We start from the raw sequence: 26248 nt of genomic DNA, 5'->3' as shown, positions 1-26248 counted from the left end.
TTAAAATTTCACCGATTGCTTACGTATATAGCATATATTGTTGTCTGAAAAAATCATAGAGATCGGTTGTATATATAGTATATATCTCACACAACCGATTGTTCAGATAAGAAACTTTTCGCAATTTCTGCCCCGTTTTAACAGCTAGAAGCTTCAAATTTCACAAAATGCTTAAGTGTATAGCATATCTTGTTGTCCTGAAAAAAATCATAGAGATCGGTTGTATATATAGTATATATCTCATACAACCGATTGTTCAGATAAGAAACTTTGCGCAATTTCTGCCCCGTTTTAACAGCTAGAAGCTTCAAATTTCACAAAATGCTTACGTATATAGCATATATTGTTGTCTGAAAAAATCATAGAGATCGGTGGTATATATATTATATACTTCATATAAACTCTCATTTTTGCCCCTTTTTTACGGCTAGAAGCTTCAAAATTCATCAAATTTCATCAAATAGTTACGTTTACGTCATATATTTTTGAATTACGTGATTCGTAGTCACACTTTTTACATGCAGACCACAAAAAACGTGAAGCTTTGCATCCTCACACAGATTACCTACCTATTTTTATACCTTTCATGAAAATGAATGGTATATTAATTTCGTCACGAAACCGAAAATTGTAAGTCCTTAAAGGAAAATAGATAGACCCACCATTAAGTAAACCGAAATAATCAGGTTGAAGAGCTGAGTTGATTTAGCCATGTCCGTCTGTCCGTCTGTCCGTCTGTCTGTTTGTATGCAAACTAGTCCCTAAATTTTTGAGATATCTTGATAAAATTTGGTGAGCGGGTGTATTTGGGTGTCCGATTAGACATTTGTCGGAACCGACCGGATCGGACCACTATAGCATATATCCTCCATACAACCGATTTTTCAGAAAAAGGGGTTTTTTGTAATATCTTACCCAATTTAACAGATTGAAGCTTCAAACTTCACCATATACTTTCGTATATTGCACATATTGTTGCCTGAAAAAATTTATGAGATCGGTCGTATATATAGTATATATCCCCCACAACCGATTGTTCAGATAAGGAACTTTTCGTAATTTCTACCCCATTTTAACAGCTATAAGCTTCAAATTTCACAGATTGCTTACGTATATAGCATATATTGTTGTCTGAAAAAATCATAGAGATCGGTTGTATATATAGTATATATCTCATACAACCGATTGTTCAGATAAGAAACTTTTCGCAATTTCTACCCCATTTTAACAGCTATAAGCTTAAAATTTCACCCGATTGCTTACGTATATAGCATATATTGTTGTCTGAAAAAATCATAGAGATCGGTTGTATATATAGTAATATATCACACACAAACCGATTGTTCAGATAAGAAACTTTTCGCAATTTCTACCCCATTTTAAACAGCTAGAAGCTTCAAATTTTCAGCAAATGCTTAAGTATATAGCATATATTGTTGTCTGAAAAAATCATAGAGATCGGTTGTATATATAGTATATATCTCATACAACCGATTGTTCAGATAAGAAACTTTGCGCAATTTCTGCCCGTTTTAACTGCTAGAAGCTTCAAATTTCACAAAATGCTTACGTATATAGCATATATTGTTGTCTGAAAAAATCATAGAGATCGGTGGTATATATATTATACTACTTCATATAAACTCTCATTTTTGCCCGTTTTTTACGGCTAAAAGCTTCAAAATTCATCAAATTTCATCAAATAGTTACGTTTACGTCATATATTTTTGAATACGTGATTCGTAGTCATACTTTTTACATGCAGACCACAAAAAACGTGAAGCTTTGCATCCTCACACAGATTACCTACCTATTTTATAACTTTCATGAAAATGAAATGGTATACTAATTTCGTCACGAAACCGAAAATTGTAAGTCCTTAAAGGAAAATAGATAGACCCACCATTAAGTATACCGAAATAATCAGGTTGAAGAGCTGAGTTGATTTAGCCATGTCCGTCTGTCCGTCTGTCCGTCTGTCTGTTTGTATGCAAACTAGTCCCTCAATTTTTGAGATATCTTGATAAAATTTGGTGAGCGGGTGTATTTGGGTGTCCGATTAGACATTTGTCGGAACCGACCGGATCGGACCACTATAGCATATATCCTCCATACACGCGATTTTTCAGAAAAAGGGGTTTTTTGTAATATCTTACCCAATTTAACAGATTGAAGCTTCAAACTTCACCATATACTTTCGTATATTGCACATATTGTTGCCTGAAAAAATTGATGAGATCGGTCGTATATATAGTATATATCCCCCACAACCGATTGTTCAGATAAGGAACTTTTCGTAATTTCTACCCTATTTTAACAGCTATAAGCTTCAAATTTCACCGATTGCTTACGTATATAGCATATATTGTTGTCTGAAAAAATCATAGAGATCGGTTGTATATATAGTATATATCTCATACAACCGATTGTTCAGATAAGAAACTTTTCGCAATTTCTACCCCATTTTAACAGCTATAAGCTTAAAATTTCACCGATTGCCTACGTATATAGCGTATTATGTTGTCTGAAAAAATCATAGAGATCGGTTGTATATATAGTATATATCTCACACAACCGATTGTTCAGATAAGAAACTTTTCGCAATTTCCACCCCATTTTAACAGCTAGAAGCTTCAAATTTCAGCAAATGCTTAAGTATATAGCATATATTGTTGTCTGAAAAAATCATAGAGATCGGTTGTATATATAGTATATATCTCATACAACCGATTGTTCAGATAAGAAACTTTGCGCAATTTCTGCCCCGTTTTAACAGCTAGAAGCTTCAAATTTCACAAAATGCTTACGTATATAGCATATATTGTTGTCTGAAAAAATCATAGAGATCGGTGGTATATATATTATATACTTCATATAAACTCTCATTTTTGCCCCTTTTTTACGGCTAGAAGCTTCAAAATTCATCAAATTTCATCAAATAGTTACGTTTACGTCATATATTTTTGAAATACGTGATTCGTAGTCATACTTTTTACATGCAGACCACAAAAAACGTGAAGCTTTGCATCCTCACACAGATTACCTACCTATTTTTATACCTTTCATGAAAATGAAATGGTATATTAATTTCGTCACGAAACCGAAAATTGTAAGTCCTTAAAGGAAAATAGATAGACCCACCATTAAGTATACCGAAATAATCAGGTTGAAGAGCTGAGTTGATTTAGCCATGTCCGTCTGTCCGTCTGTCCGTCTGTCTGTTTGTATGCAAACTAGTCCCTCAATTTTTGAGATATCTTGATAAAATTTTGTGAGCGGGTGTATTTGGGTGTCCGATTAGACATTTGTCGGAACCGACCGGATCGGACCACTATAGCATATATCCTCCATACAACCGATTTTTCAGAAAAAGGGGTTTTTTGTAATATCTTACCCAATATAACAGATTGAAGCTTCAAACTTCACCATATACTTTCGTATATTGCACATATTGTTGTCTGAAAAAATTGATGAGATCGGTCGTATATATAGTATATATCCCCCACAACCGATTGTTCAGATAAGGAACTTTTCGTAATTTCTACCCCATTTTAACAGCTATAAGCTTCAAATTTCACCGATTGCTTACGTATATAGCATATATTGTTGTCTGAAAAAATTATAGAGATCGGTTGTATATATAGTATATATCTCATACAACCGATTGTTCAGATAAGAAACTTTTCGCAATTTCTACCCCATTTTAACAGCTATAAGCTTAAAATTTCACCGATTGCTTACGTATATAGCATATATTGTTGTCTGAAAAAATCATAGAGATCGGTTGTATATATAGTATATATCTCACACAACCGATTGTTCAGATAAGAAACTTTTCGCAATTTCTACCCCATTTTAACAGCTAGAAGCTTCAAATTTCAGCAAATGCTTAAGTATATAGCATATATTGTTGTCTGAAAAAATCATAGAGATCGGTGGTATATATATTATATACTTCATATAAACTCTCATTTTGCCCCTTTTTTACGGCTAGAAGCTTTAAAATTCATCAAATTTCATCAAATAGTTACTTTTACGTCATATAGTTTTGAATTACGTGATTCGTAGTCATACTTTTTACATGCAGACCACAAAAAACGTGAAGCTTTGCATCCTCACACAGATTACCTACCTATTTTTATAACTTTCATGAAAATGAAATGGTATATTAATTTCGTCACGAAACCGAAAATTGTAAGTCCTTAAAGGAAAATAGATAGACCCACCATTAAGTATACCGAAATAATCAGGTTGAAGAGCTGAGTTGATTTAGCCATGTCCGTCTGTCCGTCTGTCCGTCTGTCTGTTTGTATGCAAACTAGTCCCTAAATTTTTGAGATATCTTGATAAAATTTGGTGAGCGGGTGTATTTGGGTGTCCGATTAGACATTTGTCGGAACCGACCGGATCGGACCACTATAGCATATATCCTCCATACAACCGATTTTTCAGAAAAAGGGGTTTTTTGTAATATCTTACCCAATTTAACAGATTGAAGCTTCAAACTTCACCATATACCTTCGTATATTGCACATATTGTTGCCTGAAAAAATTGATGAGATCGGTCGTATATATAGTATATATCCCCCACAACCGATTGTTCAGATAAGGAACTTTTCGTAATTTCTACCCCATTTTAACAGCTATAAGCTTCAAATTTCACCGATTGCTTACGTATATAGCATATATTGTTGTCTGAAAAAATCATAGAGATCGGTTGTATATATAGTATATATCCCCACAACCGATTGTTCAGATAAGGAACTTTTCGTAATTTCTACCCCATTTTAACAGCTATAAGCTTCAAATTTCACCGATTGCTTACGTATATAGCATATATTGTTGTCTGAAAAAATCATAGAGATCGGTTGTATATATAGTATATATCTCACACAACCAATTGTTCAGATAAGAAACTTTTCGCAATTTCTACCCCATTTTAACAGCTAGAAGCTTCAAATTTCAGCAAATGCTTAAGTATATAGCATATATTGTTGTCTGAAAAAATCATAGAGATCGGTTGTATATATAGTATATATCTCATACAACCGATTGTTCAGATAAGAAACTTTGCGCAATTTCTGCCCCGTTTTAACAGCTAGAAGCTTCAAATTCCAGAAAATGCTTACGTATATAGCATATATTGTTGTCTGAAAAAATCATAGAGATCGGTGGTATATATATTATATACTTCATATAAACTCTCATTTTTGCCCCTTTTTTACGGCTAGAAGCTTCAAAATTCATCAAATTTCATCAAATAGTTACGTTTACGTCATATATTTTTGAAATACGTGATTCGTAGTCATACTTTTTACATGCAGACCACAAAAAACGTGAAGCTTTGGATCCTCACACAGATTACCTACCTATTTTTTATTTTATATTTATCTTAAAAATCGTTTAGATATGTTCAAATTTCACTAAATACTTACGTGTATAGCATATATTGTTGTCTGAGAAAATCATAGATACCGGTGGTATATATAGTATATATCATATACAACCGATTGTTCAGATAAGAAACTTTGCGCAATTTCTTCCCCATTTTAACAGCTAGAAGCTTCAACTTTCACCAAATGCCTACGTGTATAGCATATATTGTTGTCTGAAAAAATCATTGAGATCGATGGTATATATAGTATATATCTCATACAACCGATTGTTCAGTTAAGAAACTTTGCGCAATTTCTGCCCCTTTTTAACAGCTAGACGCTTCAAATTTCACCATATGCTTACGTATATAGCATATATTGTTGTCTGAAAAAATCATAGAGATCGGTGGTATATATATTATATACTTCATATAAACTGTCATTTTTGCCCCTTTTTTACGGCTAGAAGCTTCAAAATTCATCAAATTTCATCAAATAGTTACGTTTACGTCATATATTTTTGAAATACGTGATTCGTAGTCATAGTTTTTACATGCAGACCACAAAAAACGTGAAGCTTTGCATCCTCACACAGATTACCTACCTATTTTTTATTTTATATTTATCTTAAAAATTGTTTAGATATGTTCAAATTTCACTAAATGCTTACGTGTATAGCATATATTGTTGTCTGAGAAAATCATAGATACCGGTGGTATATATAGTATATATCCCATACAACCGATTGTTCAGATAAGAAACTTTGCGCAATTTCTTCCCCATTTTAACAGCTAGAAGCTTCAAATTTCACCAAATGCTTACGTGTATAGCATATATTGTTGTCTGAAAAATCATAGAGATCGGTGGTATATACATATATTATATACCCCATATAAACTCAATTTTTGCCCCTTTTTACGGCTAGAAGCTTCAAAATTCATAAAATTTCATCAAATAGTTACGTTTACGCAATATATTGTTGAAATACGTAATTCGCAGTCATAGTTTTTACACGCAGACCACAAAAAACCAGAAACTTTGCATCCTCACACAAAGTACCTACCTGTTTTTAATTTTATATTTATCTTAAAAATCGTTAAGGTATGCAGATCTGTTCACTATATATTTCTTATCTTATACATCCGATTATTCGGAGATTACGAACGGGATAAGATTATTGTTCAGCCCCATTCGTGAAAGGTATGAAGTCTTCGGCACACCCGAAGACAGTCCCGTTCTTACTTGTTTTGAATTGAGTTTTTGAGTTTTTCATTTTAGTTTAAGTCTAAAGTTTTTTCAATTGAAGTTTTAATTTTGAATTTATACCTTTTTATACCTTTCATGAAAATGAAATGGTATATTAATTTCGTCACGAAACCGAAAATTGTAAGTCCTTAAAGGAAAATAGATAGACCCACCATTAAGTATACCGAAATAATCAGGTTGAAGAGCTGAGTTGATTTAGCCATGTCCGTCTGTCCGTCTGTCCGTCTGTCTGTTTGTATGCAAACTAGTCCCTAAATTTTTGAGATATCTTGATAAAATTTGGTGAGCGGGGTGTATTTGGGTGTCCGATTAGACATTTGTCGGAACCGACCGGATCGGACCACTATAGCATATATCCTCCATACAACCGATTTTTCAGAAAAAGGGGTTTTTTGTAATATCTTACCCAATTTAACAGATTGAAGCTTCTACCTTCACCATATACTTTCGTATATTGCACATATTGTTGCCTCAAAAATTGATGAGATCGGTCGTATATATAGTATATATCCCCCACAACCGATTGTTCAGATAAGGAACTTTTCGTAATTTCTACCCCATTTTAACAGCTATAAGCTTCAAATTTCACCGATTGCTTACGTATATAGCATATATTGTTGTCTGAAAAAATCATAGAGATCGGTTGTATATATAGTATATATCTCATACAACCGATTGTTCAGATAAGAAACTTTTCGCAATTTCTACCCCATTTTAACAGCTATAAGCTTAAAATTTCCTCGATTGCTTACGTATATAGCATATATTGTTGTCTGAAAAAATCATAGAGATCGGTTGTATATATAGTATATATCTCACACAACCGATTGTTCAGATAAGAAACTTTTCGCAATTTCTACCCCATTTTAACAGCTAGAAACTTCAAATTTCAGCAAATGCTTAAGTATATAGCATATATTGTTGTCTGAAAAAATCATAGAGATCGGTTGTATATATAGTATATATCTCATACAACCGATTGTTCAGATAAGAAACTTTGCGCAATTTCTGCCCCGTTTTAACAGCTAGAAGCTTCAAATTTCACAAAATGCTTACGTATATAGCATATATTGTTGTCTGAAAAAATCATAGAGATCGGTGGTATATATATTATATACTTCATATAAACTCTCATTTTTGCCCCTTTTTTACGGCTAGAAGCTTCAAAATTCATCAAATTTCATCAAATAGTTACGTTTACGTCATATATTTTTGAAATACGTGATTCGTAGTCATACTTTTTACATGCAGACCACAAAAAACGTGAAGCTTTGCATCCTCACACAGATTACCTACCTATTTTTATACCTTTCATGAAAATGAAATGGTATATTAATTTCGTCACGAAACCGAAAATTGTAAGTCCTTAAAGGAAAATAGATAGACCCACCATTAAGTATACCGAAATAATCAGGTTGAAGAGCTGAGTTGATTTAGCCATGTCCGTCTGTCCGTCTGTCCGTCTGTCTGTTTGTATGCAAACTAGTCCCTCAATTTTTGAGATATCTTGATAAAATTTGGTGAGCGGGTGTATTTCGGTGTCCGATTAGACATTTGTCGGAACCGACCGGATCGGACCACTATAGCATATATCCTCCATACAACCGATTTTTCAGAAAAAGGGGTTTTTTTGTAATATCTTACCCAATTTAACAGATTGAAGCTTCAAACTTCACCATATACTCTCGTATATTGCACATATTGTTGCCTGAAAAAATTGATGAGATCGGTCGTATATATAGTATATATCCCCCACAACCGATTGTTCAGATAAGGAACTTTTCGTAATTTCTACCCTATTTTAACAGCTATAAGCTTCAAATTTCACCGATTGCTTACGTATATAGCATATATTGTTGTCTGAAAAAATCATAGAGATCGGTTGTATATATAGTATATATCTCATACAACCGATTGTTCAGATAAGAAACTTTTCGCAATTTCTACACCATTTTAACAGCTATAAGCTTAAAATTTCACCGATTGCCTACGTATATAGCATATTATGTTGTCTGAAAAAATCATAGAGATCGGTTGTATATATAGTATATATCTCACACAACCGATTGTTCAGATAAGAAACTTTTCGCAATTTCTACCCCATTTTAACAGCTAGAAGCTTCCAATTTCAGCAAATGCTTAAGTATATAGCATATATTGTTGTCTGAAAAAATCATAGAGATCGGTTGTATATATAGTATATATCTCATACAACCGATTGTTCAGATAAGAAACTTTGCGCAATTTCTGCCCCGTTTTAACAGCTAGAAGCTTCAAATTTCACAAAATGCTTACGTATATAGCATATATTGTTGTCTGAAAAAATCATAGAGATCGGTGGTATATATATTATATACTTCATATAAACTCTCACTTTTGCCCCTTTTTTACGGCTAGAAGCTTCAAATTCATCAAATTTCATCAAATAGTTACGTTTACGTCATATATTTTTGAAATACGTGATTCGTAGTCATACTTTTTACATGCAGACCACAAAAAACGTGAAGCTTTGCATCCTCACACAGATTACCTACCTATTTTTTATTTTATATTTATCTTAAAAATCGTTTAGATATGTTCAAATTTCACTATACTTACGTGTATAGCATATATTGTTGTCTGAGAAAATCATAGATACCGGTGGTATATATAGTATATATCCCATACAACCGATTGTTCAGGTAAGAAACTTTGCGCAATTTCTTCCCCATTTTAACAGCTAGAAGCTTCAACTTTCACCAAATGCTTAGTTGTATAGCATATATTGTTGTCTGAAAAAATCATTGAGATCGATGGTATATATAGTATATATCTCATACAACCGATTGTTCAGTTAAGAAACTTTGCGCAATTTCTGCCCCTTTTTAACAGCTAGACGCTTCAAATTTCACCATATGCTTACGTATATAGCATATATTGTTGTCTGAAAAAATCATAGAGATCGGTGGTATATATATTATATACTTCATATAAACTGTCATTTTTGCCCCTTTTTTACGGCTAGAAGCTTCAAAATTCATCAAATTTCATCAAATAGTTACGTTTACGTCATATATTTTTGAAATACGTGATTCGTAGTCATAGTTTTTACATGCAGACCACAAAAAACGTGAAGCTTTGCATCCTCACACAGATTACCTACCTATTTTTATACCTTTCATGAAAATGAAATGGTATATTAATTTCGTCACGAAACCGAAAATTGTAAGTCCTTAAAGGAAAATAGATAGACCCACCATTAAGTATACCGAAATAATCAGGTTGAAGAGCTGAGTTGATTTAGCCATGTCCGTCTGTCCGTCTGTCCGTCTGTCTGTTTGTATGCAAACTAGTCCCTCAATTTTTGAGATATCTTGATAAAATTTGGTGAGCGGGTGTATTTGGGTGTCCGATTAGACATTTGTCGGAACCGACCGGATCGGACCACTATAGCATATATCCTCCATACACGCGATTTTTCAGAAAAAGGGGTTTTTTGTAATATCTTACCCAATTTAACAGATTGAAGCTTCAAACTTCACCATATACTTTCGTATATTGCACATATTGTTGCCTGAAAAAATTGATGAGATCGGTCGTATATATAGTATATATCCCCTACAACCGATTGTTCAGATAAGGAATTTTTCGTAATTTCTACCCTATTTTAACAGCTATAAGCTTCAAATTTCACCGATTGCTTACGTATATAGCATATATTGTTGTCTGAAAAATCATAGAGATCGGTTGTATATATAGTATATATCTCATACAACCGATTGTTCAGATAAGAAACTTTTCGCAATTTCTACCCCATTTTAACAGCTATAAGCTTAAAATTTCACCGATTGCCTACGTATATAGCATATTATGTTGTCTGAAAAAATCATAGAGATCGGTTGTATGTATAGTATATATCTCACACAACCGATTGTTCAGATAAGAAAATTTTCGCAATTTCTACCCCATTTTAACAGCTAGAAGCTTCAAATTTCAGCAAATGCTTAAGTATATAGCATATATTGTTGTCTGAAAAAATCATAGAGATCGGTTGTATATATAGTATATATCTCATACAACCAATTGTTCAGATAAGAAACTTTGCGCAATTTCAGCCCCGTTTTAACAGCTAGAAGCTTCAAATTTCACAAAATGCTTACGTATATAGCATATATTGTTGTCTGAAAAAATCATAGAGATCGGTGGTATATATATTATATACTTTATATAAACTCTCATTTTTGCCCCTTTTTTACGGCTAGAAGCTTCAAAATTCATCAAATTTCATCAAATAGTTACGTTTACGTCATATATTTTTGAAATACGTGATTCGTAGTCATACTTTTTACATGCAGACCACAAAAAACGTGAAGCTTTGCATCCTCACACAGATTACCTACCTATTTTTATACCTTTCATGAAAATGAAATGGTATATTAATTTCGTCACGAAACCGAAAATTGTAAGTCCTTAAAGGAAAATAGATAGACCCACCATTAAGTATACCGAAATAATCAGGTTGAAGAGCTGAGTTGATTTAGCCATGTCCGTCTGTCCGTCTGTCCGTCTGTCCGTCTGTCTGTTTGTATGTAAACTAGTCCCTCAATTTTTGAGATATCTTGATAAAATTTGGTGAGCGGGTGTATTTGGGTGTCCGATTAGACATTTGTCGGAACCGACCGGATCGGACCACTATAGCATATATCCTCCATACAACCGATTTTCAGAAAAAGGGGTTTTTTGTAATATCTTACCCAATTTAACAGATTGAAGCTTCAAACTTCACCATATACTTTCGTATATTACACATATTGTTGCCTGAAAAAATTTATGAGATCGGTCGTATATATAGTATATATCCCCCACAACCGATTGTTCAGATAAGGAACTTTTCGTAATTTCTACCCCATTTTAACAGCTATAAGCTTCAAATTTCACCGATTGCTTACGTATATAGCATATATTGTTGTCTGAAAAAATCATAGATATCGGTTGTATATATAGTATATATCTCATACAACCGATTGTTCAGATAAGAAACTTTTCGCAATTTCTACCCCATTTTAACAGCTATAAGCTTAAAATTTCACCGATTGCTTACGTATATAGCATATATTGTTGTCTGAAAAAATCATAGAGATCGGTTGTATATATAGTATATATCTCACACAACCGATTGTTCAGATAAGAAACTTTTCGCAATTTCTACCCCATTTTAACAGCTAGAAGCTTCAAATTTCAGCAAATGCTTAAGTATATAGCATATATTGTTGTCTGAAAAAATCATAGAGATCGGTTGTATATATAGTATATATCTCATACAACCGATTGTTCAGATAAGAAACTTTGCGCAATTTCTGCCCCGTTTTAACAGCTAGAAGCTTCAAATTTCACAAAATGCTTACGTATATAGTATATATTGTTGTCTGAAAAAATCATAGAGATCGGTGGTATATATATTATATACTTTATATAAACTCTCATTTTTGCCCCTTTTTTACGGCTAGAAGCTTCAAAATTCATCAAATTTCATCAAATAGTTACGTTTACGTCATATATTTTTGAATTACGTGATTCGTAGTCATACTTTTTACATGCAGACCACAAAAAACGTGAAGCTTTGCATCCTCACACAGATTACCTACCTATTTTTATACCTTTCATGAAAATGAAATTGTATACTAATTTCGTCACGAAACCGAAAATTGTAAGTCCTTAAAGGAAAATAGATAGACCCACCATTAAGTATACCGAAATAATCAGGTTGAAGAGCTGAGTTGATTTAGCCATGTCCGTCTGTCCGTCTGTCTGTTTGTATGCAAACTAGTCCCTAAATTTTTGAGATATCTTGATAAAATTTGGTGAGCGGGTGTATTTGGGTGTGCGATTAGACATTTGTCGGAACCGACCGGATCGGACCACTATAGCATATATCCTCCATACAACCGATTTTTCAGAAAAAGGGGTTTTTTGTAATATCTTACCCAATTTACAGATTGAAGCTTCAAACTTCACCATATACTTTCGTATATTGCACATATTGTTGCCTGAAAAAATTGATGAGATCGGTCGTATATATAGTATATATCCCCCACAACCGATTGTTCAGATAAGGAACTTTTCGTAATTTCTACCCCATTTTAACAGCTATAAGCTTCAAATTTCACCGATTGCTTACGTATATAGCATATATTGTTGTCTGAAAAAATCATAGAGATCGGTTGTATATATAGTATATATCTCATACAACCGATTGTTCAGATAAGAAACTTTTCGCAATTTCTACCCCATTTTAACAGCTATAAGCTTACAATTTCACCGATTGCTTACGTATATAACATATATTGTTGTCTGAAAAAATCATAGAGATCGGTTGTATATATAGTATATATCTCACACAATCGATTGTTCAGATAAGAAACTTTTCGCAATTTCTACCCCATTTTAACAGCTAGAAGCTTCAAATTTCAGCAAATGCTTAAGTATATAGCATATATTGTTGTCTGAAAAAATCATAGAGATCGGTTGTATATATAGTATATATCTCATAAAACCGATTGTTCAGATAAGAAACTTTGCGCAATTTCTGCCCCGTTTTAACAGCTAGAAGCTTCAAATTTCACAAAATGCTTACGTATATAGCATATATTGTTGTCTGAAAAAATCATAGAGATCGGTTGTATATATATTATATACTTCATATAAACTCTCATTTTTGCCCCTTTTTTACGGCTAGAAGCTTCAAAATTCATCAAATTTCATCAAATAGTTACGTTTACGTCATATATTTTTGAAATACGTGATTCGTAGTCATACTTTTTACATGCAGACCACAAAAAACGTGAAGCTTTGCATCCTCACACAGATTACCTACCTATTTTTATACCTTTCATGAAAATGAAATGGTATATTAATTTCGTCACGAAACCGAAAATTGTAAGTCCTTAAAGGAAAATAGATAGACCCACCATTAAGTATACCGAAATAATCAGGTTGAAGAGCTGAGTTGATTTAGCCATGTCCGTCTGTCCGTCTGTCTGTTTGTATGCAAACTAGTCCCTCAATTTTTGAGATATCTTGATAAAATTTGGTGAGCGGGTGTATTTGGGTGTCCGATTAGACATTTGTCGGAACCGACCGGATCGGACCACTATAGCATATATCCTCCATACAACCGATTTTTCAGAAAAAGGGGTTTTTTGTAATATCTTACCCAATTTACAAGTTGAAGCTTCAAACTTCACCATATACTTTCGTATATTGCACATATTGTTGCCTGAAAAAATTGATGAGATCGGTCGTATATATAGTATATATCCCCCACAACCGATTGTTCAGATAAGGAACTTTTCGTAATTTCTACCCTATTTTAACAGCTATAAGCTTCAAATTTCACCGATTGCTTACGTATATAGCATATATTGTTGTCTGAAAAAATCATAGAGATCGGTTGTATATATAGTATATATCTCATACAACCGATTGTTCAGATAAGAAACTTTTCGCAATTTCTACCCCATTTTAACAGCTATAAGCTTAAAATTTCACCGATTGCCTACGTATATAGCATGTTATGTTGTCTGAAAAAATCATAGAGATCGGTTGTATATATAGTATATATCTCACACAACCGATTGTTCAGATAAGAAACTTTTCGCAATTTCTACCCCATTTTAACAGCTGGAAGCTTCAAATTTCAGCAAATGCTTAAGTATATAGCATATATTGTTGTCTGAAAAAATCATAGAGATCGGTTGTATATATAGTATATATCTCATACAACCGATTGTTCAGATAAGAAACTTTGCGCAATTTCTGCCCCGTTTTAACAGCTAGAAGCTTCAAATTTCACAAAATGCTTACGTATATAGCATATATTGTTGTCTGAAAAAATCATAGAGATCGGTGCTATATATATTATATACTTCATGTAAACTCTCATTTTTGCCCCTTTTTTACCGCTAGAAGCTTCAAATTCATCAAATTTCATCAAATAGTTACGTTTACGTCATATATTTTTGAAATACGTGATTCGTAGTCATACTTTTTACATGCAGACCACAAAAACCGTGAAGCTTTGCATCCTCACACAGATTACCTACCTATTTTTTATTTTATATTTATCTTAAAAATCGTTTAGATATGTTCAAATTTCACTAAATACTTACGTGTATAGCATATATTGTTGTCTGAGAAAATCATAGATACCGGTGGTATATATAGTATATATCCCATACAACCGATTGTTCAGATAAGAAACTTTGCGCAATTTTCTTCCCCATTTTAACAGCTAGAAGCTTCAAATTTCACCAAATGCTTACGTGTATAGCATATATTGTTGTCTGAAAAAATCATTGAGATCGATGGTATATATAGTATATATCTCATACAACCGATTGTTCAGTTAAGAAACTTTGCGCAATTTCTGCCCCTTTTTAACAGCTAGACGCTTCAAATTTCACCATATGCTTACGTATATAGCATATATTGTTGTCTGGAAAAATCATAGAGATCGGTGGTATATATATTATATACTTCATATAAACTGTCATTTTTTCCCCTTTTTTACGGCTAGAAGCTTCAAAATTCATCAAATTTCATCAAATAGTTACGTTTACGTCATATATTTTTGAAATACGTGATTCGTAGTCATAGTTTTTACATGCAGACCACAAAAAACGTGAAGCTTTGCATCCTCACACAGATTACCTACCTATTTTTTATTTTATATTTATCTTAAAAATTGTTTAGATATGTTCAAATTTCACTAAATGCTTACGTGTATAGCATATATTGTTGTCTGAGAAAATCATAGATACCGGGGCATATATAGTATATATCCCATACAACCGATTGTTCAGATAAGAAACTTTGCGCAATTTCTTCCCCATTTTAACAGCTAGAAGCTTCAAATTTCACCAAATGCTTACGTGTATAGCATATATTGTTGTCTGAAAAAATCATAGAGATCGGTGGTATATACATATATTATATTACCCCATATAAACTCAATTTTTGCCCCTTTTTACGGCTAGAAGCTTCAAAATTCATCAAATTTCATCAAATAGTTACGTTTACGCAATATATTTTGAAATACGTGATTCGCAGTCATATTTTTTACACGCAGACCACAAAAAACCAGAAACTTTGCATCCTCACACAAAGTACCTACCTGTTTTTAATTTTATATTTATCTTAAAATCGTTAAGGTATGCAGATCTGTTCACTATATATTTCTTATCTTATACATCCGATTATTCGGAGATTACGAACGGGATAAGATTATTGTTCAGCCCCATTCATGAAAGGTATGAAGTCTTCGGCACAGCCGAAGACAGTCCCGTTCTTACTTGTTTATTTTATATTTATCTTAAAAATCGTTTAGATATGTTCAAATTTCACTAAATACTTACGTGTATAGCATATATTGTTGTCTGAGAAAATCATAGATACCGGTGGTATATATAGTATATATCCCATACAACCGATTGTTCAGATAAGAAACTTTGCGCAATTTCTTCCCCATTTTAACAGCTAGAAGCTTCAACTTTCACCAAATGCTTACGTGTATAGCATATATTGTTGTCTGAAAAAATCATTGAGATCGATGGTATATATAGTATATATCTCATACAACCGATTGTTCAGTTAAGAAACTTTGCGCAATTTCTGCCCCTTTTTAACAGCTAGACGCTTCAAATTTCACCATATGCTTACGTATATAGCATATATTGTTGTCTGAAAAAATCATAGAGATCGGTGGTATATATATTATATACTTCATATAAACTGTCATTTTTGCCCCTTTTTTACGGCTAGAAGCTTCAAAATTCATCAAATTTCATCAAATAGTTACGTTTACGTCATATATTTTTGAAATACGTGATTCGTAGTCATAGTTTTTACATGCAGACCACAAAAAACGTGAAGCTTTGCATCCTCACACAGATTACCTACCTATTTTTATACCTTTCATGAAAATGAAATGGTATATTAATTTCGTCACGAAACCGAAAATTGTAAGTCCTTAAAGGAAAATAGATAGACCCACCATTAAGTATACCGAAATAATCAGGTTGAAGAGCTGGGTTGATTTAGCCATGTCCGTCTGTCCGTCTGTCCGTCTGTCCGTCTGTCCGTCTGTCCGTCTGTCTGTTTGTATGCAAACTAGTCCCTCAATTTTTGAGATATCTTGATAAAATTTGGTGACCGGGTGTATTTGGGTGTCCGATTAGACATTTGTCGGAACCGACCGGATCGGACCACTATAGCATATATCCTCCATACAACCGATTATTCAGAAAAAGGGGTTTTTTGTAATATCTTACCCAATTTAACAGATTGAAGCTTCAAACTTCACCATATACTTTCGTATATTGCACATATTGTTGCCTGAAAAAATTGATGAGATCGGTCATATATATAGTATATATCCCCCACAACCGATTGTTCAGATAAGGAACTTTTCGTAATTTCTACCCTATTTTAACAGCTATAAGCTTCAAATTTCACCAATTGCTTACGTATATAGCATATATTGTTGTCTGAAAAAATCATAGAGATCGGTTGTATATATAGTATATATCTCATACAACCGATTGTTCAGATAAGAAACTTTTCGCAATTTCTACCCCATTTTAACAGCTATAAGCTTAAAATTTCACCGATTGCTTACGTATATAGCATATTATGTTGTCTGAAAAAATCATAGAGATCGGTTGTATATATAGTATATATCTCACACAACCGATTGTTCAGATAAGAAACTTTTCGCAATCTCTACCCCATTTTAACAGCTAGAAGCTTCAAATTTCAGCAAATGCTTAAGTATATAGCATATATTGTTGTCTGAAAAAATCATAGAGATCGGTTGTATATATAGTATATATCCCATACAACCGATTGTTCAGATAAGAAACTTTGCGCAATTTCTGCCCCGTTTTAACAGCTAGAAGCTTCAAATTTCACAAAATGCTTACGTATATAGCATATATTGTTGTCTGAAAAAATCATAGAGATCGGTGGTATATATATTATATACTTCATATAAACTCTCATTTTTGCCCCTTTTTTACGGCTAGAAGCTTCAAAATTCATCAAATTTCATCAAATAGTTACGTTTACGTCATATATTTTTGAAATACGTGATTCGTAGTCATACTTTTTACATGCAGACCACAAAAAACGTGAAGCTTTGCATCCTCACACAGATTACCTACCTATTTTTTATTTTATATTTATCTTAAAAATCGTTTAGATATGTTCAAATTTCACTAAATACTTACGTGTATAGCATATATTGTTGTCTGAGAAAATCATAGATACCGGTGGTATATATAGTATATATCCCATACAACCGATTGTTCAGATAAGAAACTTTCCGCAATTTCTTCCCCATTTTAACAGCTAGAAGCTTCAACTTTCACCAAATGCTTACGTGTATAGCATATATTGTTGTCTGAAAAAATCATTGAGATCGATGGTATATATAGTATATATCTCATACAACCGATTGTTCAGTTAAGAAACTTTGCGCAATTTCTGCCCCTTTTTAACAGCTAGACGCTTCAAATTTCACCATATGCTTACGTATATAGCATATATTGTTGTCTGAAAAAATCATAGAGATCGGTGGTATATATATTATATACTTCATATAAACTGTCATTTTTGCCCCTCTTTTACGGCTAGAAGCTTCAAAATTCATCAAATTTCATCAAATAGTTACGTTTACGTCATATATTTTTGAAACACGTGATTCGTAGTCATAGTTTTTACATGCAGACCGCAAAAAACGTGAAGCTTTGCATCCTCACACAGATTACCTACCTATTTTTATACCTTTCATGAAAATGAAATGGTATATTAGTTTCGTCACGAAACCGAAAATTGTAAGTCCTTAAAGGAAAATAGATAGACCCACCATTAAGTATACCGAAATAATCAGGTTGAAGAGCTGAGTTGATTTAGCCATGTCCGTCTGTCCGTCTGTCCGTCTGTCTGTTTGTGTGCAAACTAGTCCCTCAATTTTTGAGATATCTTGATAAAATTTGGTGAGCGGGTGTATTTGGGTGTCCGATTAGACATTTGTCGGAACCGACCGGATCGGACCACTATAGCATATATCCTCCATACAACCGATTTTTCAGAAAAAGGGGTTTTTTGTAATATCTTACCCAATTTAACAGATTGAAGCTTCAAACTTCACCATATACTTTCGTATATTGCACATATTGTTGCCTGAAAAAATTGATGAGATCGGTCGTATATATAGTATATATCCCCCACAACCGATTGTTCAGATAAGGAACTTTTCGTAATTTCTACCCTATTTTAACAGCTATAAGCTTCAAATTTCACAGATTGCTTACGTATATAGCATATATTGTTGTCTCAAAAAATCATAGAGATCGGTTGTATATATAGTATATATCTCATACAACCGATTGTTCAGATAAGAAACTTTTCGCAATTTCTACCCCATTTTAACAGCTATAAGCTTAAAATTCCACCGACTGCCTACGTATATAGCATATTATGTTGTCTGAAAAAATCATAGAGATCGGTTGTATATATAGTATATATCTCACACAACCGATTGTTCAGATAAGAAACTTTTCGCAATTTCTACCCCATTTTAACAGCTAGAAGCTTCAAATTTCAGCAAATGCTTAAGTATATAGCATATATTGTTGTCTGAAAAAATCATAGAGATCGGTTGTATATATAGTATATATCTCATACAACCGATTGTTCAGATAAGAAACTTTGCGCAATTTCTGCCCCGTTTTAACAGCTAGAAGCTTCAAATTTCACAAAATGCTTACGTATATAGCATATATTGTTGTCTGAAAAAATCATAGAGATCGGTGGTATATATATTATATACTACATATAAACTCTCATTTTTGCCCCTTTTTTACGGCTAGAAGCTTCAAAATTCATCAAATTTCATCAAATAGTTACGTTTACGTCATATATTTTTGAATTACGTGATTCGTAGTCATACTTTTTACATGCAGACCACAAAAAACGTGAAGCTTTGCATCCTCACACAGATTACCTACCTATTTTTATACCTTTCATGAAAATGAAATGGTATATTAATTTCGTCACGAAACCGAAAATTGTAAATCCTTAAAGGAAAATAGATAGACCCACCATTAAGTATACCGAAATAATCAGGTTGAAGAGCTGAGTTGGTTTAGCCATGTCCGTCTGTCCGTCTGTCCGTCTGTCTGTTTGTATGCAAACTAGTCCCTAAATTTTTGAGATATCTTGATAAAATTTGGTGAGCGGGTGTATTTGGGTGTCCGATTAGACATTTGTCGGAACCGACCGGATCGGACCACTATAGCATATATCCTCCATACAACCGATTTTTCAGAAAAAGGGGTTTTTTGTAATATCTTACCCAATTTAACAGATTGAAGCTTCAAACTTCACCATATACTTTCGTATATTGCACATATTGTTGCCTGAAAAAATTGATGAGATCGGTCGTATATATAGTATATATCCCCCACAACCGATTGTTCAGATAAGGAACTTTTCGTAATTTCTACCCCATTTTACCAGCTATAAGCTTCAAATTTCACCGATTGCTTACGTATATAGCATATATTGTTGTCTGAAAAAATCATAGAGATCGGTTGTATATATAGTATATATCTCATACAACCGATTGTTCAGGTAAGAAACTTTTCGCAATTTCTACCCCATTTTAACAGCTATAAGCTTAAAATTTCACCGATTGCTTACGTATATAGCATATATTGTTGTCTGAAAAAATCATAGAGATCGGTTGTATATATAGTATATATCTCACACAACCGATTGTTCAGATAAGAAACTTTTCGCAATTTCTACCCCATTTTAACAGCTAGAAGCTTCAAATTTCACCGATTGCTTACGTATATAACATATATTGTTGTCTGAAAAAATCATAGAGATCGGTTGTATATATAGTATATATCTCATACAACCGATTGTTCAGATAAGAAACTTTTCGCAATTTCTACCCCATTTTAACAGCTATAAGCTTAAAATTTCACCGATTGCTTACGTATATAGCATATATTGTTGTCTGAAAAAATCATAGAGATCGGTTGTATATATAGTATATATCTCACACAACCGATTGTTCAGATAAGAAACTTTTCGCAATTTCTACCCCATTTTAACAGCTAGAGGCTTAAAATTTCACCGATTGCTTACGTATATAGCATATATTGTTGTCTGAAAAAATTATAGAGATCGGTTGTATATATAGTATATATCTCATACAACCGATTGTTCAGATAAGAAACTTTGCGCAATTTCTGCCCCGTTTTAACAGCTAGAAGCTTCAAATTTCACAAAATGCTTACGTATATAGCATATATTGTTGTCTGAAAAAATCATAGAGATCGGTGGTATATATATTATATACTTCATATAAACTCTCATTTTTGCCCCTTTTTTACGGCTAGAAGCTTCAAAATTCATCAAATTTCATCAAATAATTACGTTTACGTCATATATTTTTGAAATACGTGATTCGTAGTCATACTTTTTACATGCAGACCACAAAAAACGTGAAGCTTTGCATCCTCACACAGATTACCTACCTATTTTTATACCTTTCATGAAAATGAAATGGTATATTAATTTCGTTAAGAAACCGAAAATTGTAAGTCCTTAAAGGAAAATAGATAGACCCACCATTAAGTATACCGAAATAATCAGGTTGAAGAGCTGAGTTGATTTAGCCATGTCCGTCTGTCCGTCTGTCCGTCTGTCCGTCTGTCTGTTTGTATGTAAACTAGTCCCTCAATTTTTGAGATATCTTGATAAAATTTGGTGAGCGGGTGTATTTGGGTGTCCGATTAGACATTTGTCGGAACCGACCGGATCGGACCACTATAGCATATATCCTCCATACAACCGATTTTTCAGAAAAAGGGGTTTTTTGTAATATCTTACCCAATTTAACAGATTGAAGTTTCAAACTTCACCATATACTTTCGTATATTGCACATATTCTTGCCTGAAAAAATTGATGAGATCGGTCGTATATATAGTATATATCCCCCACAACCGATTGTTCAGATAAGGAACTTTTCGTAATTTCTACCCTATTTTAACAGCTATAAGCTTCAAATTTCACCGATTGCTTACGTATATAGCATATATTGTTGTCTGAAAAAATCATAGAGATCGGTTGTATATATAGTATATATCTCATACAACCGATTGTTCAGATAAGAAACTTTTCGCAATTTCTACCCCATTTTAACAGCTATAAGCTTAAAATTTCACCGACTGCCTACGTATATAGCATATTATGTTGTCTGAAAAAATCATAGGGATCGGTTGTATATATAGTATATATCTCACACAACCGATTGTTCAGATAAGAAACTTTTCGCAATTTCTACCCCATTTTAACAGCTAGAAGCTTCAAATTTCAGCAAATGCTTAAGTATATAGCATATATTGTTGTCTAAAAAAATCATAGAGATCGGTTGTATATATAGTATATATCTCATACAACCGACTGTTCCGATAAGAAACTTTGCGCAATTTCTGCCCCGTTTTAACAGCTAGAAGCTTCAAATTTCACAAAATGCTTACGTATATAGCATATATTGTTGTCTGAAAAAATCATAGAGATCGGTGGTATATATATTATATACTTCATATAAACTCTCATTTTTGCCCCTTTTTTACGGCTAGAAGCTTCAAAATTCATCAAATTTCATCAAATAGTTACGTTTACGTCATATATTTTTGAATTACGTGATTCGTAGTCATACTTTTTACATGCAGACCACAAAAAACGTGAAGCTTTGCATCCTCACACAGATTACCTACCTATTTTTATACCTTTCATGAAAATGAAATGGTATATTAATTTCGTCACGAAACCGAAAATTGTAAGTCCTTAAAGGAAAATAGATAGACCCACCATTAAGTATACCGAAATAATCAGGTTGAAGAGCTGAGTTGATTTAGCCATGTCCGTCTGTCCGTCTGTCCGTCTGTCTGTTTGTATGCAAACTAGTCCCTAAATTTTTGAGATATCTTGATAAAATTTGGTGAACGGGTGTATTTGGGTGTCCGATTAGACATTTGTCGGAACCGACCGGATCGGACCACTATAGCATATATCCTCCATACAACCGATTTTTCAGAAAAAGGGGTTTTTTGTAATATCTTACCCAATTTAACAGATTGAAGCTTCAAACTTCACCATATACTTTCGTATATTGCACATATTGTTGCCTGAAAAAATTGATGAGATCGGTCGTATATATAGTATATATCCCCCACAACCGATTGTTCAGATAAGGAACTTTTCGTAATTTCTACCCCAATTTAACAGCTATAAGCTTCAAATTTCACCGATTGCTTACGTATATAGCATACATTGTTGTCTGAAAAAATCATAGAGATCGGTTGTATATATAGTATATATCTCATACAACCGATTGTTCAGATAAGAAACTTTTCGCAATTTCTACCCCATTTTAACAGCTATAAGCTTAAAATTTCACCGATTGCTTACGTATATAGCATATATTGTTGTCTGAAAAAATCATAGAGATCGGTTGTATATATAGTATATATCTCACACAACCGATTGTTCAGATAAGAAACTTTTCGCAATTTCTACCCCATTTTAACAGCTAGAAGCTTCAAATTTCAGCAAATGCTTAAGTATATAGCATATATTGTTGTCTGAAAAAATCATAGAGATCGGTTGTATATATAGTATATATCTCATACAACCGATTGTTCAGATAAGAAACTTTGCGCAATTTCTGCCCCGTTTTAACAGCTAGAAGCTTCAAATTTCACAAAATGCTTACGTATATAGCATATATTGTTGTCTGAAAAAATCATAGAGATCGGTGGTATATATATTATATACTTCATATAAACTCTCATTTTTGCCCCTTTTTTACGGCTAGAAGCTTCAAAATTCATCAAATTTCATCAAATAGTTACGTTTACGTCATATATTTTTGAAATACGTGATTCGTAGTCATACTTTTTACATGCAGACCACAAAAAACGTGAAGCTTTGCATCCTCACACAGATTACCTACCTATTTTTATACCTTTCATGAAAATGAAATGGTATATTAATTTCGTCACGAAACCGAAAATTGTAAGTCCTTAAAGGAAAATAGATAGACCCACCATTAAGTATACCGAAATAATCAGGTTGAAGAGCTGAGTTGATTTAGCCATGTCCGTCTGTCCGTCTGTCCGTCTGTCTGTTTGTATGCAAACTAGTCCCTCAATTTTTGAGATATCTTGATAAAATTTGGTGACCGGGTGTATTTGGGTGTCCGATTAGACATTTGTCGGAACCGACCGGATCGGACCACTATAGCATATATCCTCCATACAACCGATTATTCAGAAAAAGGGGTTTTTTGTAATATCTTACCCAATTTAACAGATTGAAGCTTCAAACTTCACCATATACTTTCGTATATTGCACATATTGTTGCCTGAAAAAATTGATGAGATCGGTCGTATATATAGTATATATCCCCCACAACCGATTGTTCAGATAAGGAACTTTTCGTAATTTCTACCCTATTTTAACAGCTATAAGCTTCAAATTTCACCGATTGCTTACGTATATAGCATATATTGTTGTCTGAAAAAATCATAGAGATCGGTTGTATATATAGTATATATCTCATACAACCGATTGTTCAGATAAGAAACTTTTCGCAATTTCTACCCCATTTTAACAGCTATAAGCTTAAAATTTCACCGATTGCCTACGTATATAGCATATTATGTTGTCTGAAAAAATCATAGAGATCGGTTGTATATATAGTATATATCTCACACAACCGATTGTTCAGATAAGAAACTTTTCGCAATCTCTACCCCATTTTAACAGCTAGAAGCTTCAAATTTCAGCAAATGCTTAAGTATATAGCATATATTGTTGTCTGAAAAAATCATAGAGATCGGTTGTATATATAGTATATATCTCATACAACCGATTGTTCAGATAAGAAACTTTGCGCAATTTCTGCCCCGTTTTAACAGCTAGAAGCTTCAAATTTCACAAAATGCTTACGTATATAGCATATATTGTTGTCTGAAAAAATCATAGAGATCGGTGGTATATATATTATATACTTCATATAAACTCTCATTTTTGCCCCTTTTTTACGGCTAGAAGCTTCAAAATTCATCAAATTTCATCAAATAGTTACGTTTACGTCATATATTTTTGAAATACGTGATTCGTAGTCATACTTTTTACATGCAGACCACAAAAAACGTGAAGCTTTGCATCCTCACACAGATTACCTACCTATTTTTATACCTTTCATGAAAATGAAATGGTATATTAATTTCGTCACGAAACCGAAAATTGTAAGTCCTTAAAGGAAAATAGATAGACCCACCATTAAGTATACCCAAATAATCAGGTTGAAGAGCTGAGTTGATTTAGCCATGTCCGTCTGTCCGTCTGTCCGTCTGCCCGTCTGTCTGTTTGTATGCAAACTAGTCCCTCAATTTTTGAGATATCTTGATAAAATTTGGTGAGCGGGTGTATTTGGCTGTCCGATTAGACATTTGTCGGAACCGACCGGATCGGACCACTATAGCATATATCCTCCATACAACCGATTTTTCAGAAAAAGGGGTTTTTTGTAATATCTTACCCAATTTAACAGATTGAAGCTTCAAACTTCACCATATACTTTCGTATATTGCACATATTGTTGCCTGAAAAAATTGATGAGATCGGTCGTATATATAGTATATATCCCCCACAACCGATTGTTCAGATAAGGAACTTTTCGTAATTTCTACCCTATTTTAACAGCTATAAGCTTCAAATTTCACCGATTGCTTACGTATATAGCATATATTGTTGTCTGAAAAAATCATAGAGATCGGTTGTATATATAGTATATATCTCATACAACCGATTGTTCAGATAAGAAACTTTTCGCAATTTCTACCCCATTTTAACAGCTATAAGCTTAAAATTTCACCGACTGCCTACGTATATAGCATATTATGTTGTCTGAAAAAATCATAGAGATCGGTTGTATATATAGTATATATCTCACACAACCGATTGTTCAGATAAGAAACTTTTCGCAATTTCTACCCCATTTTAACAGCTAGAAGCTTCAAATTTCAGCAAATGCTTAAGTATATAGCATATATTGTTGTCTGAAAAAATCATAGAGATCGGTTGTATATATAGTATATATCTCATACAACCGATTGTTCAGATAAGAAACTTTGCGCAATTTCTGCCCCGTTTTAACAGCTAGAAGCTTCAAATTTCACAAAATGCTTACGTATATAGCATATATTGTTGTCTGAAAAAATCATAGAGATCGGTGGTATATATATTATATACTTCATATAAACTCTCATTTTTGCCCCTTTTTTACGGCTAGAAGCTTCAAAATTCATCAAATTTCATCAAATAGTTACGTTTACGTCATATATTTTTGAATTACGTGATTCGTAGTCATACTTTTTACATGCAGACCACAAAAAACGTGAAGCTTTGCATCCTCACACAGATTACCTACCTATTTTTATACCTTTCATGAAAATGAAATGGTATATTAATTTCGTCACGA

This window comes from Eurosta solidaginis, chromosome X (assembly GCF_040869045.1).
Source record: "Eurosta solidaginis isolate ZX-2024a chromosome X, ASM4086904v1, whole genome shotgun sequence".
Classification (NCBI taxonomy): Eukaryota; Metazoa; Arthropoda; class Insecta; order Diptera; family Tephritidae; genus Eurosta; species Eurosta solidaginis.
This window is presented reverse-complemented; position numbering follows the sequence as displayed.